General features: G+C 38.5%; 1 long non-coding RNA gene across 2 annotated transcripts in view; it reads right to left on the minus strand.

Moving 5' to 3' along the window:
• Nucleotides 1–14,491, minus strand: part of LOC148224088 (uncharacterized) — a 43,545-nt gene that overhangs the window by 10,299 nt on the left and 18,755 nt on the right. For both annotated transcript variants that reach the window (XR_015803451.1, XR_015803450.1), the window contains 4 exons: nt 6,305–6,390; nt 2,395–2,603; nt 2,038–2,153; nt 1,753–1,810 (listed from right to left, as the gene is read on the minus strand). This is a non-coding gene — a long non-coding RNA (uncharacterized LOC148224088). The remainder of the gene's footprint in view (nt 1–1,752; nt 1,811–2,037; nt 2,154–2,394; nt 2,604–6,304; nt 6,391–14,491) is intronic.

Consider the following 14,491-nt stretch of genomic DNA (forward strand, 5'->3'; position numbering starts at 1 on the left):
GTTTGAGAGAAAATCTTAATAAATCAACATGAGATTTCTTTTTATTTTCCTTTTTTCTTCTTTTTCCCTTTCTTACATTTTGTTGTCTTGATTAGATAAAAAATAATAGGGGGCTGTCAATCTGTTTTCTTTTCAGGTCTTCTCTGTCTCTTTCTAAATTAGTTACAGCCTGCTTTTTGTAGCTTTATAGCCAGCCTGACCTAATTTAATTACCATGACTTGTGTGGCTTAAAGATAAATAGTTTTATTCAGCCTGCCTACTTTTGTATAAGTTTTCCCTTTCACACATCTCTCTATATTTTGGCATTCAGAATTCTTGTCCTCTGTTCTTTGGTAGGTTAACACAAGGTTGGTTTATAGCATTGTCCTTATTTTGACAAAAAGGCCTTTGATGCCTTTAGTCCCTGCTTTGCTCTGAGTCTGGGGGCCTTTGTGGGACACAAATCAACATTTACTGGGGCTCAGGAGCATGGGATGGAAAATACAGCCCTGTGTCTATCACGAGGGAGAAATTCTAAGAGCTTGTTCCTACACTGCTACAGTCCAAGATTTTTTTCTTATTTTTAGGAAAATACTTCAGAAATCAAAGCTTGAGACTTCTCTACAGATTATGATAAACTGACATAAGTGGCTAGAAGATCTCCAGTAAAATAACTCTGTAGTGTGAAAATGCCTTCAAGATGTCTGAGAACACAAATGCTTTAGACAGAAATTTCCCTGGTGCACAGATCCCTGAGGTTCATGCCAAGATCACTGACAAATCCTTCTACCACCCTGTTGGCCACCTTTAAATACAGAAAGCAAGCAACCAGTTCATAAATTCCAAAATCCTACTTAAAAGAAGGGATAATCATGTTCCTTCCTCTCTGTTAAAATGGAGAAGGATTGACCAGAAAACCCTGAGTGATACTAAATAGTTTTAAAAACATCTGATTTAGGTTCTGTGACATTCCTGTAATCACTGCATTTTTAAAAAAAATCTCACATATAACACTGAGATGGATGTACAAAGACTTCCTCCATATAAATATGTAGTGTTTTTCCTATGAACACCAAATACACTTTGCAGTAGTTTAAAAATAATTCTTTTGAGGCTTATTGCAGTTCTTAATATAAATATAGATTTGTATTAAGAATTTGGAGTGTTATTTCTTGTATCATCTGTGTGTCATCTTAATGCTGCTTAGAAGAGCCTCAAGCCCCTTTTTAAAAAGGCATCGACCTGAGTTTAAAAAGTCTATGAGGTCATTAGCAAAGGAAGTTGCCAGCACTAATCCTGACCTACCACAGGCTTTAACAAAAAGAACAAACTGTGAAACTCAAAAGGAAACCAAACAAATGTGTTTTATGAACACATGTGTAAAATTTTTGTTACAATCAAATAAAATGCTGATATGTGCCAGATACCTAGGAGTTGCTCTCCTGTGTCTAATTCTTCTGAGCTGGATTTAAATTAATCTTCCATTACTTTGCCTCTCCCCACCCTTGTTAATAAACTAACAAAAGAAATTTATACCAACCACACCATAAGCAAACAGTTAAATAAAAACACTTTCAAGCCTTTCCTTCACCCTATTGGACACCTTTACCTATAATCACAATAATGTTCTATTAAATAAAATTGCATACATACGATTTCATTTCAATATATAAAATGTTTTGTTTCCAAGTGCAATATTCAAATACCTTGTTTCTGTGTTGTTGGTCTATTTATCTGATGGCAATATTCCACAGAACTTCCATGAAACTAACCTGAATAGTTGTAAAACTCCCAGGAAGCTGATTTGCTTCGGAACAGATCATGACGTTTCTGTAGGTGCAGAAAAAACACAAATCTAAACCTTTCTATAAACTTCTCAAGAAATATTGCAATCCTCAGTAAAATCACATTTTGAGAAAATTCTAAACTTGAGGGCTAGAGGGTTTATTTCTCATCCAAATAAGTTCACCTGCAAAGAAATAATTCTGAGACATCCAATTGGAGACATCTGAGTGGTTCAACCAGGCCTTCCCATTTTCATATTTAATGATACTTACTTGGAACTTTTCCTTGACTGAAGTGGTGTATAACTCATGAATACAAACCAGTGTTTGACAGCTGAGGCAGCTGCTATCCTTGCCTTTAGCTCTGCCTGCTTCCTGTGTGCCATTGCCTGGATGGAAGAAAAAGCCAGAGCCAGAAAAGACAGGGAAGCACTTCCTGAATGGCTCAGGCTCAGTTTACTGTGGTAACTTATACCCACAGTGTGATAATGTAAAAAAATTAACACAGTGTATGATAAAGAAGGCACCAGCAGTGGATAAGAACAGTAGAAACAGACACACATAAAATAGGATAGGAAATTGGAATGAAATTGAAATGGAATCTGTGCTGAAGGACACAAATGAGAATACCTGGGCTCCTTGAGAAGTTCTTCTGAAAAAGTCAGAATGTTCCTGGCAACAGTGACTGGTCACTTCTGTTCTTCTTTCTAGGAAGATGTAAATCTGCTTCCTTTATGTGTCCAGAGTATTTTGATTTTAAATGCTTCACAAAAGGCTGCCAATATGAGAGTACAGTGGTTCTTGACCTCATTTGATGTCTAGAGGTAATTTCATGTTGCCTAAAAGTAATAAAAGAGCAATCATGGGTGAATTATAGAAAATATAATTTCTTATTTATGCATTTATCTTTGTTACACCCTGTACAAAAACTATGTCATAATGAGATATGCCACGAGGGGAAAAAAAAAAAAAGCACAGATCAGTTCATGGGTCTGGATGTGGATCAAACACCAACTGCACTTGGCAGAAGCACACATCTGATCATTACTGCAGCCAGATTCCAGGAAACAAAGGACAGAATATGGCACAGATTCCACTGCTCTCATCATGCACAGAAAACAGCTGATATTTTGAGGTTCTGAGGTTACAACATGTGGCTCTTCTAAAGAGCAGACTGCAACCTTGAGAGGCTTGTTTTGTTTTCCAACTGAAATCTGACATGCATTACATGTGAACATTTGGAAGTCATATTGTTCATCATGCATTACATAGAACTGCTTGAACTTTTACAGTGTGCAGTCATTAAAGTGACTTCCACAATAATTGAGCACTTAAGAGAACCCTCACCCACATGTGACCCAACAAAGAGGAGTAAGTGTGTAACTCTGCAAGCACTTTGTCCTTCAGCAGAGATGCTCAAGTGCCCTCTTTAAATCAGTGTGAAGCTTGCAGTGGATAGGAAGCAGGCCACCCTGTGATCTATGGACACATGCAAGGAGAAATTATTTCTGGCACAGATTTACTTCACTCAAGATTCTCTGAGCAGCAGGGAGACATCTGATATGTAAAACAGTAGGCTCCAGCCAATTAGGCTGTGACAGATAAGAACATTTCTTTAATTTGTGCTGTAGGGTTTCTATGTGGTCTGTTCCTTCGATGATCTCATGTTCCCCTCTGACTTCACTGAAATCCAGTTTGTATCAACTGGGATTCTGGCATTCTTTCCAGGTGCAACAAAGGAATAGCCTGTTTGGAAGAAAGGATGATAAGTGGGCCTCGTTTCTGTCTTGTGGGAAGCAATGCTTTTGTAGTTCTATTCCTCACAAAAACAATCTGTGAACAAGGAAAGTAACTACTTTATTATCCATACAAGTGTACCCTTTCAAAGCATTACAGGGGATTCAACCATTAATATCTAACAGCAGCAAGACTGCTTTGGAAGTCTGCCTTGCCATAGTTGTGCAGAACAAGTCCATATAAAAGTAGTCAAAAAAAGTTTACAAAATCTCCCTCATTATGAATATCTTGCATTGCTTTTTATATCTGTGTATTACTACCTTCCCAAAGTTAAGGAAAGGAAAATTCTTCTAAGCCAGCATCTCCAAGGTGCATAGAGACCCGTGGGGAGTGCTAGGTTGTTGAGATGGCAACGTTTTAGTTCGTGTTCCAGCTGGAGGAACCTGTAAAATTTTAAACTGGTACTTGCATTATTCCACTACATCAGCAAAAGCAGCACCTCACACTTCTCTCAGTAATAATTTCACAACATAAACCTCAATTTTCATTTGCACCCCTAAAAAAATTCCCATGGAGTTTTCCCTTCAATCTTGTGGCTCTGCATGAAAAGAAAATTCTAGAAAGGCTTCATTCTACTGATGGGAATGGAATTCTGAGTGGCAGATGGAACAGCTCCTGAAACAACTTGGTCCGTGGTAAAGGCATTAATTCAATAAAGGTTACAGAAAATATTAGAACAAATGTTATAGGAAGCAAGAACCACCTTCTCATATATTTCTACCTTAAATTAAAAATTGTAAGGCCTGGCAAAAAAAAAGAAAAAATTTACAGTTCTTTTAAGTATAGCATAGAAATAATTTTTGAGGCCTTTAAGGAGAGATTTTTTTCTTCCTTCTTCTTGTTAACTTGATTTATTTTTATATATCCTCAGAAGCTGCAGTCAAACTTCACACAAAAATTACTTCCAACAAAAGAGGTTCATATTGCTGGATAGAAAACAAGAAAAACTCAGATCCAAATTCCTCCTTTACTTCCGTGACCTAGGGCAACTACTGCTGCCTTTTAAAGTCTGCGTGCTTCTCCTGTCCCTGGTGATTGTTATTAATACAGGTTAGGGAAAGTGGTGATAAAGATCAATTCCCAACCCAGAAAAGAAACATTAACTGCTTCTTTCATGTCTTCCATAGTGACTGAGCAGCTACAGTTTCAAATGATCAAATGATCCCCAGATGTTTACTCCTCCTGGTGCTCAAAAGCAGCGTGGGTTTTCTCCAGAGCCATGTTGGGTATTTCTGGTTATCCTGCAGACTTCAACCCCTTGTCCTCAGAAGAAAATGCAAAGGTCAAATAGAAAACTTGTGTAGTGTAGAAGTCTCCAAGGAAAAATAAACCAAGGATGGTCTCTTACTATTGGCCAGCTTAAGCTGTGCCTCTGCAGGTTAATGCAAGGAATTCCTACACAGATGGGTATGGGAACACTACAAGCTTGTCACTTAATTACACAGAGAATTCATGATTCCACTACAAGTAAAATGGCTGAGATTCCCTCACAAAAACGATGCTGTTTTTCTGGTTCTTTACAGCAGTGTTTTCCTATTTCTTCTCACTCAGAGCTTGGACACAGCATAGTCCACCTACATTTGTAAACAGGACAGCTAACAGAAAAATGAAAAATAAAAAAAATTCTCCTTAGATAATACCGGATTAAGTACAGTAAGAACAATTTTCATTCCACTTCTCTTTTCTTTGCACTTTTTCCTAATTAATCCCTGATGATGTGAAGACTTGCCTTTACTAAAGCTTAGTCCCACTGGAAGCAATTAATAGTGATAAAACCAGGAACTTTCCAAGAGCTTGAAACACATTTTTATCTGAAGAGCCCAACAATTTTGTCATTATTATAATCAGGAAAGTAAAGACAGAAGAAGAACATGCCATACAGGACATTAAAGTACTTCACCTTCTTGGTCTGCACCATTCCTTTCTCCTCTCATCTTCTGAGGAACGCTGGCCAAAAGATTTAGTGCTGCATGAACAGCAGAGATGGAGAAAAAAATACTCCAAACCATGGTAGGACTTAAATCCAATTTCTTACAGCTGCTACAGTGTATAACTTAGAGAATGTAAGGAAAAACAAAAGCCTCTGATCCTCATTTCAGGACAATTATTCAGATTGAGCACTCAGGTTAACTGAGCTGGGCTCCTCTTTCTAATGAATGAGAAGATGCCAATATGACCTAATTGGATCAGCCCAGATGGAAATTAAACATTTACATGTATTGTTGCAGTTCTTCTTTCATGCCAAATAGGCAGGCCTCAAACTGACTTCTCTGCTCATGTGCAATGGTCAGAATTAACCAAGTTGTTCAGTCTCTTCAGGATCAGAATTAAAATACTCTCTGAAAGGTATTTTGAACAGAGGATGGAATTATTTGACCCTATTTCCTCTGTTGATAACTGAGAGGGTGGTAGGATGGCCTTGAATACAAAAACATGTTCCCATTGGAACAGCAAACTTTTGAGTAAGATAATAACACAGCACAGTTCCCCCAGCCAGTGCCCTGGCTCAACATGAATCTACTGCAAAAATATTAAACACCTATTTCTGAACAGAACAGCACCCAGTTCACATGGGAAACATTTTCATCTGCTAGCATATAAATGCTGATGAGTGTTGAGTTAATAGTCTGTTAATTCTTGGGTACTATTAGCCACAGATTTGTTCAAATTGAACTGAAAATTCAGTTACTCAATAACTCCTGACTACATACAACATTACTTTTATCAAAGTCATGTTACTTACTGATCTATTTCATCCAGTGTATCAAAAACAGGTGGAAAGGCTCTGAAATGCAAACACCACAGCCAGAGGTCTTCCTGCTGGGAAAGCTGAAAAAGACAAAGTGCATCACTGAATCTCTATTTACCAGGGAAAGGCACGTCTCTAAGTCTTAAGAAGTAAATACAAATTGGAATCTCTCTTCCATAGCCCTGAAATGTGAAAGAGACATTAGAACTATGCTGACAATTTGATACTGTGGTTTGCTGAGAGAAAATGGTAGAACGGCTTGAAAGCAACTTAACAATTTCCACACAGTTTCTCCCACTTGCAATTCACTTTAATTCAAGTTTTCTTTCCCCATTCCCAAGTCTTTCACCTTTTTGTTTTAGCACTTGAAGAATCTTTAAATCTTTCTTTCCGGCAATCCAGCAACTGTTTCCTTCCCATTTCACCTTGGGGGAAGTCAGTTTTCACAATTGGCTATATGGTTAGAGGAGAAACATGAAAACACATGAAAAAAAGGACATATAATAAATTAAAATAAATTTTTTAAATTTTAAGAATTGCAGAACTATCTTCATCTGAAAATAAATTTCTTTGATAAGGATCTTGCTTCCAAGAGAAATTCTATTGTTAATTAATAAAATTTTGCTCCAAAACGCCAATCAATTATAATTAAACATGGCACCACTCAGTTACTTGCAACATCCAGGATTACCCAAGCCCTCCTGGGGTAAGTTGTATTAAAAGCAAGAAGGACTTCAGAGTATACAGAGCTCTTGTGTAGCCACCCAGTGAGGACATGCAAGGAAACCCAACAGGAAGAAGCTTCCAGCTGCACAGCTCCTTAGGATTCTCAGGCCAGTAAAAGCCCAAGGCAGGAATGCACAGTCCCTTTCTGTCCTGCCAGCATCACACATCGTGGTTCTTGGGAGGGATTAAGGTACAAGGATTTCATTCACTCTTCCCAAGTCGATAAAAGCACACCTCAACTGGCCGTGGCAACAATGAGACTTAACTGCATGCACAGAATTAAAAGGGGGTTATAGACTTCTCAGAAAAGGAGCAGTTGCCAAAAAAGCACCTTTCTGTTTGCCCACCTCTAAGATATCAAAATGCAGAGGCTGTGGGGCTTTAAAAATATTCTTTCATGTCCAAGATTATTCATGTATCATTTTTAGAAGTTTTTTTTTTTACAGATTAGCTTGTGTTTTCCATCTGGTTTATCAACGAGACTGTAGCAGCAGTGTGACCTCAACTTTTTTTTCCCCTTCCTTTTAAATTTTTTTATTACTTAGCACAGATTTTAAGATAGGAAATAATAGCAAGCTTATTGGGCTTGAAGACAATCCCTAGTGGTGCACACTTTAGCTGGGGTGTAGCTGTTAATATGTCTGTGATCTAATTCCCCTAAAGTCAGCCAGAGAGCCCACTTACTCAAAGCAAAATAATCATTAGGGTAAATATCCTGGGATCTGTAAAATCCACGGTTTCTAAAATTAATCTCCTTTACTCCACAAAAGAAGGCTATGAGGATTATGCATGTGGGAAGCTGCAAAGAGCACTCTACTGTACTTTTTGAACAGACCAAACTCTTCCCTCCTGCAGTTTACCAAAGCAGTGGGTTCCACCTGCAGCATCTGCTGGGGAACTGGGGAGCAGATCCTGGGGACACTTTGTGCACCAGGATATAATTCAGTAACAGCCTTTAGCAGCAAAATGGCATCCTGTACCTTGGAAACACCGGGGTTGCCATAGTCTGACTACTTCCATGTGGGCACACACAGAGACAGAGCAACTGAGTTGCTCCATTGTGTGACCCAACCACACAATTACACCTAAAATACAAGCAGGGGACAAGTGTAGACACTGTCCTGAGAAAGTGTCCTGAGACTCTCCACCTTTCCCACATTTCCTATTCTTGAGCATCCATTGAAGCCTTAAGGATGAAGGACACAGTAAGAGTGAAGAATTATGATTTGTGTCCTTTAGATGAGATGCATAGTAGCAACAGGAGAGCTGCTTGTTTGTAGGCAGATAAATTTGTATTTCATCTGTGATATCTGTATCTCATCAAACAACACCTGATTTAACAACTTCCTTAAAATGCATAGATTTCTGAAATAGGGATCAGGAAGAGCTGAAGGAGCACATTGCTGTTTCTGTTTCATTCTTCCTGCAACATTCTGGATGCAAAGTCACTTCCCTGTATTTCAGCCTGCTCTCTTACAAGGTAAAAATTTGACTTTCTTAAAATATTGGTCACCTCTGAAGCTGACCAGGAATGAAGGAATGAAGCTCTGTCTGGTGAAAAGCTGCAGATTAAGTGAGCATGACCAACAGCCACAAGGACACAACCTGTGCCCTGCACAAGTGCAGTCAGCTAGGACAGCAAGCCAAGTAAACAGAAAAATGTGGTGCAGATGGGCAAGACAATTGCAAAATAAAATAAACAGGCTCTAACAGGAAGCAGAAAAGCAGAAAGCTTAGCTTGTCCTTATACAATTCAAGCTACATTTGCCAGTGAATATGCTTTCAACTAATAAAGATCTCCACTGACCACATTTTACATGAAATTGGAGAATAATCAGTTTTTTATGACAGAAGTGAGTACATGAAGTGCTTTGCAGGAGCTCATACAATCTACTGGAACACTCTTGGCTTACTGAACACTTTGAAACAGAAACTGAGCATTTCAGTAGAAGTTAACTCAGCTCAAGAGTCCTTGAAATCGGCTTTTATTCATCACCCATAGATTATCTACTCTCATGACTACTCCTCCTTTTCTGCACCATTATTATTATTCATGATTTGGCAGCGGCCAAGAAATTCCTCTGGGTTTCAGTGATGAAGTGCCTCATTTGGACTAATTGTTTCACTTACTTTAAAAGAACAAAGAAATATGTCAAAGCACATGTACTCTTTTGAGGCCACTTTTGGATATCTGTTGCCAGTTGTTAAGATTTTTGGAACTGAACACTGAAGACTCAACTTCCAAAAATATTTTAAGTTAGAGCAGCACACGGGAGACAAAGTGAAAAGAGCATCAAAGCTGCTGCATTTGTGCTGCTGCACATTTCACCTGCATGTCACTAATTTCCCAGATTGCCTTGGCACATCTCAGATATGACAAGGGTTCTACATCACAGGTTGTAAGAGTGTGGTTCAGGTTAAGCATACTCTGTTTAACCCTCCAAAAAATGGAAAACCATTATTTCAATGTGTACTTTTCCTTGGGCTGTGCCTGGACTGGTATCCATTTACACTGCTCTCCAGTCTCCCATCCCAGTGCCTGTGTGGCTAACAAATTAAAGCTTTAGAACCCAGAGAATGCAATGTACCTTTTTATTATAAATTTTTATAACATTATTTCCTTACTGTATCAGTACTCAAGAAGAATGTTAAGAGCCATTTGAATTCAACTATTTGCATCTTTCTGGAGACTATACAGTTGTTAAGGGAATACAAAATAGACCTCTGTCATTCTTGAAGCTGAGCTTCTTGTCTCACTGACAAGCCACCTGTGATGCTAATTCTGTGATATATTATAAGCTTTTGTGCAGGAATGAAAGGAGTCTGTAAGGTGCTACAGATGACTAACCATGAGACAAGCAGAAGAAATTAATTTTCATCTCTTTAGTATTTACCAAATTTAAGACTTATTTGCTGGCTGTCAGATTGATATTTAAAACCAGAGGACACTTGAATTTTAAATGGCATTACTCTGAGAATTTGCCTGTTACAATAAAGAGTACACACGTTCATTTGATATTTTTCTTTCTGCAGACCACAAAATAAATAGTATTTTGTGTCATGTCTTTGGGTTTAGTTGTATAAATATTGCTCTTTACCTTGAAGCAAAACAGATTGTATTTTTTTCATTAATACTTAAAGAAACCTGAGGAAAAGCTCTCATGCTGTCAGTTCTGTTTTCTCCTGGGAATTCACAGTCAAAGTGTCTTTCACAAACCACTTGGGCTGTAAAAAAGACTTGAGCTCCAGCTCATAAAGCAAAGAGGATTTTGACACTCTAAGATAATTGAAATTGAGCTGTCCAGGCTCTCTCCAGTGCCCACAGGAAGATGTGAAATAATGGCTAAAAGCAGGTGAGGTGAGTCCCTGTCTCGCATGGGTTAAGAAACAAACAAACAAAAAAAGCTGATATTGATGATGGCAGGACCAAAACCAAAATCAAGTATTTCAGTATAAAATCTTCACTCCAGCAGCAGCCTAGCACCCTCCCTGATTCTAGGCCTGCTGGCCAGTCCAAAGATTTCTCCACAGGGCAGAAGAAAGATTATTGAGCACATAAATCATCATCTACTCCCAGAGTAAGCCCCATAAAGTCTATTTATTGGCAAGGGAGTTCTGTGAAGGCAGATCCTATAACACCATGTTTTCAAAAAGCCCGTGGCTGAAGTCCAGGGGGGCACTTCAAGACCACATGCACAGGAATCTGACAGGCACTGCATTCCCCATGCCAAGCAGTCCATCCAGAGGAGTGAGCACTTGCTCCAAAAGAGCAACATCTTTGCAATCCAGTAACCTCCTCTCCCATATCCCTCCATCTGTCCAACCTTCTCCTATGTTGTATTGCTAAAGGCAAGGAAATATTCTACTTTTCACTGTAACTTGTCTAGCTCCATGGTTTCACCCAGTTTCCTATCATCAGGTTTACTCAAGGCAGCTCTCTCAGATCAAGCACCATCTTCTGACAGAGCAGAACCAAGAAAGAGTCTGAGGCTCTAGTAAAACATGCTTGTCCTATCTCAAAACTTTGCTGAGCACAGGTTTCTGTTTTCACTTATTATTCACATTACTCTAGGAGTTTCAAGCAAGTAATTTTCAGTACTCTGGTATATTACACCTTTTGGGCAACTTTTGCTCCAAGTCAACAGGTTTTGTTTCTTTACCAATTTTAGACTCTCTTTACACCTCTTTAGTTTTTTTCTTTCTAGGCAAATTAATAGATGCCCTTCACTAGAGTTTGTCAATGTTTTTGTTTTCCTTCTTTCGTGTCTTTTGTACAGCCTAACTCTTCAAGTGGTGTCCCTTGACTTGATTCCACATTGTAGCTTCCTTCACATGGCATTTGCAATGCTTTGATCATTCTCTGCCCTCCTCATTTTGTTCTTCCACTGGGAAAAATATATTAACACCAGAAACTTTCCACTCTAGGTAAAGGGGCACCTTTCTCCTTGGAGACACTGCCTGTCACCTTCAGTTTTACTTTTTACCCTGTTATTGACATTGACAATGACTGTTGGCTGCTTGTAGAAACTGAGAACATAATTCTCACCATAAAACATTTACCAGAGTAAACTCAACCCTGCAAACAAATTGATGCATACAAGGGGAATAATATAAAACCTACCAGCAGGGCACAGGTCTATTTTATGCAGATGTACAGTTTGCATATTATGGGACTCAACAGCATTCAAGTTTCCAATAACTTCTCTTTTTTGCTTGACCAATTTTGTTCATTACTTATAGGTCCCTGCAGAATTCTGAGCAGTTATTACAAACATATACATTACAGAAGGAACACGGCCTGACAAGCATAGCTGTTTAATAAGGTTTTCATCAGCTGCTTTTACTGACATTTTTCATTTCTCTTAAGCCCTGTTTTTAATGTCTCAGTCTTCATTTGATACCATGAAACAAAAGGAGTGGAATATTACACAGAATGTGTTCGTGGCTGAATATCAAAAGAATCACACAATGCACTTGAAGCATGAAGGCTCTGCAGGCAATTTCCGTTCCTGTTTGCATATGCAATCTAGACTGGAAACATTTTTCTCTTTTCCTATATCAGATCAACCCCATTAAAAAAAAACCCAAACAAAAATAACAAAAAAAAAGCCCAACATTCTCCAAGAATTGAAAATAATACTGAGTTATAAGTCTAACATTCAAAAATAAGCATGCCTGTTGCACTGAGAATTTGGTGAAATTTTCCAAGAGCTGCACTTTTGAAACTGTCCACCTCAAGTTGCTGTTAAAAAATCACCCACCTCAAAGAACATGAGCTAAAACAAAACGTCCCTTTATCACTGAGGAGTGATTGTGACGTTCTAAACTTTAATTATTTAAGCTAATAAAGCTGGCAAAAAGAGAAAGCAGTTCTCTATCTCACCAAGATGTCAATAAAGTGAGGGTCTGCTGGCTAATTCAGGTCCACCAGGACCCAAGGCAAGTTTCTTCTGACTCAAGGGCACAGCTCTGGCTCATATCAAAAAAAGCACATTTTAGGTGGGGCTATATGTACAAAACAGGGGTCTGTATCCAAAATCAAATTGTTTGTTATGATCCAACCATTAAAACAAACAAACAAACAAACCCCTGCTAATTTTCTCAACTCACAAGTCAATACTAGTGGTGTCTCCACATCCCTGTTGGCCAAGCTTTCCCAGCAGAAAGGAGGTTGAAAGAAGACCCAGTACCTTTTTTCTAAATATTTTTCTACTTTGGTGGGGTGTAACTCTTTAACATGTTTCATGATATGAAGGGGAGAAAGAGAGTGAAGCTTCACAGCTTGTGGTCAAAGAAGGTGAAAAGAAAGTTTTCCTAAGGATGCAATCCTGCTGCAATTACACTTCTGTTCACTTCAGTGCATTTTTATCAGTGGCCATCCTTACCACACCTCTCTTTTCCTCAGTTCACAGCTTAGCTCTGGCTGCATGATGTTGGCTTTGTCCCAGCTCTGCTTTACCTCCAGCAGCTGTGCTGGATGAAGGATTCAGACACACAACCCCTTTGCTGCATTTGGGATATGCTACAACATTCTGGGCAAACATGGTTTCTTTTTTGGATCCCCATAAGTATCAGTAGGCACCATGAAACCTGAACTGCTTTTGCTCAGATATGATAGCCAGCACTGCCAGAAGAGGGTTATGCTGAAGGGTCCTGGACAGCTTTACAGATGAAAAATGCCAGTGCCAGCATGACTCAAAAGAATCTCAGAAGTTGACTGTTGATACAATAAATCTGAAGATATATCCAACAAGAGCACAAAAAACCAACCAAACAAAAAAACCCAACCAAACCAAACCAAACCAAAAAAACACCAAGAAACCCAAACAAAAAAACAAGCTGTGAAGGGCAAGGAGAAAGCTGTGGGTGAAAAAAAAAGTTAGATCTCAGATTTTATCTGCCTATAATGGAGCTCATGTAGTTTTTAGGAGTATTCAGTGATGTTATTTGACATCACTTTGCTCATTTGTCAGAAGGAGCAGTATTTTTGTTATTAAATTTTAATTTGCCATGGCATCTATGTAAGACTCTGACAACTGCCAGGTTTTGTGTACGTGCTAAAACAATTCTGCTCCTACAGTCAGGTCCAAGTCTTGCTAAAATTAAATGGGTATTTTGAGCATGTTCTGAGTCACTTCTGATTATTTTAAGCTTTGATTTGCATCACCAGACAAAAACACCCCCTTAAGCTAAAAATAATCAAGAAATATGTAATAATTACTTTTTTAAAATCTGCAATTTACAGTGACATTTAACCAATTTTCTAGAACTGCAATTTGAGAACTAAGTAATTACATCTGACCACTGATAATCACATACACAAATAAAATAAGGCACGTTTAGGCTGACCTCTCTTAATTGAACTTTGCAATCTATAATAATCTTCTATGATTACATTCTATTTTTCTGAATGAAAGTGCTATCACGGATTGTTTAGTCTCTTAGTTGTTTAATCTAAAGGGACTGCTCACTTCTCATCACCTTCACTCCTGCCAGGAAGCACAATCCATGGGCCAGGTGGGAAACCTGGGACACCTGAGATGGCTTTAGCCCCTGTACTTCAGGCTCTCATCTCTTCTAATGACAATGACAACACCAAGCTTTGCTCTTTAGCTCAAGTACAAACGATGGATGTGGTTTATGCCTGAAAACAGCTAAATCTATACAAATGTATATCTAAATATATACAAAGTGCTACTTACAACAGTTAATAAGGCCATCAATGATGAAACACTTGCTTATCTCCAAGAAGAGCTTCACCTTCTAATGCAGAAGTATAACCTGACTCCCTAATTTGTTTTCTCCACAGACCTTTGTCTTCCATTTATTTTAGCAATTAATAAAGTCATTATAAGCCTTTCTATTGATTTCAGTAGCCTCCAGTAGAAGACTCCAGCCCTGCCTCTGGGAGCTGCTTTCAGTTCTCTTGGCTAAAAGGAATTTGTTAGCTGTGCA

This window comes from Sturnus vulgaris, chromosome 4 (assembly GCF_052056855.1).
Source record: "Sturnus vulgaris isolate bStuVul1 chromosome 4, bStuVul1.hap1, whole genome shotgun sequence".
Classification (NCBI taxonomy): Eukaryota; Metazoa; Chordata; class Aves; order Passeriformes; family Sturnidae; genus Sturnus; species Sturnus vulgaris.